Source organism: Palaemon carinicauda, chromosome 11, assembly GCF_036898095.1.
Source record: "Palaemon carinicauda isolate YSFRI2023 chromosome 11, ASM3689809v2, whole genome shotgun sequence".
In the NCBI taxonomy this organism is placed as follows: domain Eukaryota; kingdom Metazoa; phylum Arthropoda; class Malacostraca; order Decapoda; family Palaemonidae; genus Palaemon; species Palaemon carinicauda.
In genome coordinates, this window is record NC_090735.1 from 38,848,298 (window position 1) to 38,853,297 (window position 5,000).

Genomic DNA, 5,000 nt, shown 5'->3' on the forward strand with positions numbered 1-5,000 from the left:
AATATGGATAAATATCAACACAACATCGTGTTCAAATAGAAATAAATTTCTACCTCATACTTGGGATCGAACGCTAGCCCCTTCTAATGAAAGGCCAGGTCGAAACAACCATGCCACGAGAGCCCATAAAAGGAAATCTGAACCTGACGCTAACTAGCTGTCCGAGGATTTACCTGGCGAGGCATCAGTCTCTTACCAGCGAGTTTTACCTGATTTCCCCGGCCACCGCTTGACACAATTGGTAGTAATTCATTCAAATTACCCCTAATGAGTCAATATGGATAAATATCAACACAACATCGTGTTCAAATAGAAATAAATTTCTACATCATACTTGGGATCGAACGCTAGCCCCTTCTAATGAAAGGCAGGTCGAAACCAACCATGCCCACGAGAGCCCATAAAAGGAAATCTGAACCTGACGCTAACTAGCTGTCCGAGGATTTACCTGGCGAGACATGTCTCTTACCAGCGAGTTTTACCTGATTTCCCCGGGCCACCACGTGACACAATTGGTAGTAATTCATTCAAATTACCCCTAATGAGTCAATATGGATAAATATCAACACAACATCGTGTTCAAATAGAAATAAATTTCTACCTCATACTTGGGATCGAACGCTAGCCCCTTCTAATGAAAGGCCAGGTCGAAACCAACCACGCCACGAGAGCCCATAAAAGGAAATCTGAACCTGACGCTAACTAGCTGTCCGAGGATTTACCTGGCGAGACATCAGTCCTCTTACCAGCGAGTTTTACCTGATTTCCCCGGGCCACCACGTGACACAATTGGTAGTAATTCATTCAAATTACCCCTAATGAGTCAATATGGATAAATATCAACAAAACATCGTGTTCAAATAGAAATAAATTTCTACCTCATACTTGGGATTGAACGCTAGCCCCTTCTAATGAAAGGCCAGGTCAAAACCAACCATGCCACGAGAGCCCATAAAAGGAAATCTGAACCTGACGCTAACTAGCTGTCCGAGGATTTACCTGGCGAGACATCAGTCTCTTACCAGCGAGTTTTACCCGATTTCCCCGGGCCACCACGTGACACAATTGGTAGTAATTCATTCAAATTACCCCTAATGAGTCAATATGGATAAATATCAACACAACATCGTGTTCAAATAGAAATAAATTTCTACCTCATTATTATTATTATTATTATTACTATCCAAGCTACAACCCTAGTTGGAAAAGCAAGATGCTAATAAGCCCAGGGGCTCCAACAGGGAAAAATAGCTCAGTGAGGAAAGGAAATAAAGAAGTAAATAAATGAAGTGAACAAATTAACAATAAATCATTCTAAAATAAGAAACAACGTCAAAACAGACATGTCATATAATAAACTATCAACAACATCAAAAACAAATATGTCATAAATAAACTATAAAAAGACTATGTCTGCCTGGTCAACAAAAAAGCATTTGCTCCAACTTTGAACTTTTGAAGTTCTACTGATTCAACCACCCGATTAGGAAGATCATTCCACAACTTGGTCACGGCTGGAATAAAACTTCTCGAGTACTGCGTAGTATTGAGCTCGTGATGGAGAAGGCCTGGCTATTAGAATTAACTGCCTGCCTAGTATTACGAACAGGATAGAATTGTCCAGGGAGATCTGAATGTAAAGGATGGTCAGAGTTGTGAAAATCTTATGCAACATACATAATGAACTAATTGAACGACGGTGCCAGAGATTAATATCTAGATCAGGAATAAGAAATTTAATAGACCGTAAGTTTCTGTCCAACAAATTAAGATGAGAATCAGCAGCTGAAGACCAGACAGGAGAACAATACTCAAAACAAGGTAGAATGAAAGAATTAAAACACTTCTTCAGAATAGATTGATCACCGAAAATCTTGAAAGACTTTCTCAATAAGCTATTTTTTGTGAAATTGAAGAAGACACAGACCTTATATGTTTCTCAAAAGTAAATTTACTGTCGAGAATCACACCTAAAATTTTGAAAGAGTCATACATATTTAAAGAAACATTATCAATACTGAGATCCGGATGTTGAGGAACACCGTCCTTGACCTACTTACAATCATACTTTGAGTTTTGTTAGGATTCAACTTCATACCCCATAATTTGCACCATGCACTAATTCTAGCTAAATCTCTATTAAGGGATTCACCAACCCTAGATCTACATTCAGGGGATGGAATTGATGCAAAGAGAGTAGCATCATCTGCATATGCAACAAGCTTGTTTTCTAGGCCAAACCACATGTCATGTGTATATAGTATGAAAAGTAATGGGCCAAGAACACTACCCTGTGGAACACCAGATATCACATTCCTATAATCACTATGGTGCCCATCAACAACAACTCTTTGAGATCTATTACTTAAAAAATCAATAATAATGCTAAGAAACGACCCACCCACTCCCAACTGTTTCAGTTTGAAAACAAGGGCCTCATGATTAACACGGTCAAAGGCAGCACTAAAATCAAGGCCAATCATACGAACTTCCCGACCACAATCAAGGGATTTCTGTACAGCATTGGAGATTGTAAGAAGGGCATCACATGCTCCAAGGCCTTTACGAAAACCAAATTGCAAACTAGGGAGTAGATGATTACCTTCAGCAAACCTATTAAGACGTTTTGCCAGAAGACGTTCAAAAACTTTAGATAATATGGGAGTTATGGAAATTGGGCGGTAATCAGTGGGACTTGAGCTACCACAAACACATTTACATAGAGGAGTAACATTACCAATTCTCCAACTAGTGCTAAAAGCTCCTCTTCTTGCTAACTTGCGCAAAATAACAGATAACTTAGGAGCTAAGAAATCTGCTGTCTTTATAAAAAACAAAGGAAAAATACCATTTGGGTCTACACCTCCATAAGCATCAAGGTCCATCAACAGAGCTTTAATCTCACGAGATCGAAAAGCTAAACTAGTTAGTTTAGCCTCAGGAAAACAGGAATGAGGAAGTTCAAGTTTTTCATTACTCTGTTTACTGTCAAAAACATCAGCCAAAAGGGTTGCCTTTTCCTTTGGACAGTGAGTGACTGAGCCATCTGGTTTAAGTAAAGGAGGAACTGTTGCATCTACACCAAAGAGTGCAGATTTAAGGGTAGACCACCATTTATGTTCCTGAGTTGTACCAGAAAGTGTTTCTTTTATGGTTAAATTGTACTCCTTTTCAGTTGAGGCATAAACTCTCTGAGCAAAAGCTCGAAGCTGAGTATAGTTGTTCCAGGTCAATCTGATCTGTTACCCTTCCAAAGTTGATAGGCCTCCTGCTTCGCCAAAAAAGCACGTCTACAATCATTATTGAACCACGGTTTGTCCTTCACTCGGTACCTTAGCACACGAGAAGGGATACGCCTATCAATTATGTTGACTAGATTCTCATTCAAAGGGACAACAGGATCTACACTATTATATAATTGTGACCAATTCAAGCACAAAAGATCATGTAAAATCCCATTCCAGTCTGCTTGGGATTTCATATAAATTTTACAAGAATATGATATATCAGGGACAGGCTGCTCAGTCTTCACTAATAATGAAATCAAGGCATGATCAGATGTCCCGACTGGAGAACCAACCTTACCAGTTATAACGCCAGGGGAGTCAGTGTATACAAGGTCCAAGCAATTACCAGACCTGTGAGTAGCTTCATTTATGATTTGCTCACAGCCTGATTCAGAGGCAAAGTCTAAAGCTCTTAAGCCATGGCGATCGGTAGGAGAGATTGAACTTAACCACTCCCTATGGTGAGCATTAAAATCACCAACAAAGACAAAAGAAGCCTTTCTATCATCTTCTTGTATCTTAGCCATAATGGTAAGAAGACAATCGAAGATAGAATCATCCATGTCTGGATTCCGGTAGATCGAACATAAATAAAAGTTGTTATGCCTGCCACAAACTTTTATTACCTGAATCTCATGACATCCACATTGATAGCAGGACTTATGAGAAGCAGGGTACTCGGTCCTAATATACACCGCCATTTCCCCTGGCCCTAGGGATGGCATCACGTTTCAACATTATTGGCTTCTTGAAACCAGTTATAAGGAGCTCAGATGAGTGCCTCATATTAGAAACCAAAGTTTCTGAACACAAAAGAATATCATACTGTCTGGACGCAACTGTAAGGTCTTGGATATTTGCATGAAGACCACGAATATTGCAATACAGAAGACGACATTGACGAAATCTAGGACGTACTGGTCCAGGATTTCGCTCAATGTCTCCAGACAGCATAAGAATTAATAGAAATAAAAAAGAGACATCATACTTAAAAACTAGATTAACAAGAATTATAACAAAAACAATACGTACAGAATTATAAACAAAGTGATTGATGATACCCATAGACTATAGTAAAAAGTCGGAAAAACTGGTCAACATGGAGGAGCCGATACACCATGCAAGGCTAAATACCCTCCAGGATAGCCACTTCAACTGAAGGGAGGACAGTAAGGATGGTTTTGAGAAGAAAAAGAATCAGAAAAAGGAAAAGACAACCTCTTGATAAACCACCAGGCATCCATGGCCCTTCTATTAAGCCTGCCCAACACACCATTTCAAAAAAACAAGAGGAAGGAAAAAAAAAAATAAGATAGAATAGTGTGCCTGAGTGTACCCTCAAGCAAGAGAACTCCAACCCAAGACAGTGGAAGACCATGGTACAAAGGCTATGGCACTACCCAAGACTAGAGAACAGTGGTTTAATATTGGAGTGTCCTTCTCCTAGAAGAGCTGCTTACCACAGCTAAAGAGTCTCTTCTACCCTTACCAAGAGGGAAAGTACACTGAACAAATTGCAGTACAGTAATTAACCCCTTGGGTGAAGAAGTGTTAAGTATCTCATTGTTGTCAGGTGTATGAGGAAAGACGAGAATATGTAAAGAATAGGCCAAACTATTCTGTGTAAGTGTAGGCAAAGAAAAAATAAGCCGTGACCAGAGAGAGGGATCCAATGCATTACTGTCTGGCCAGTCAAAGGATCCAATACCTCTC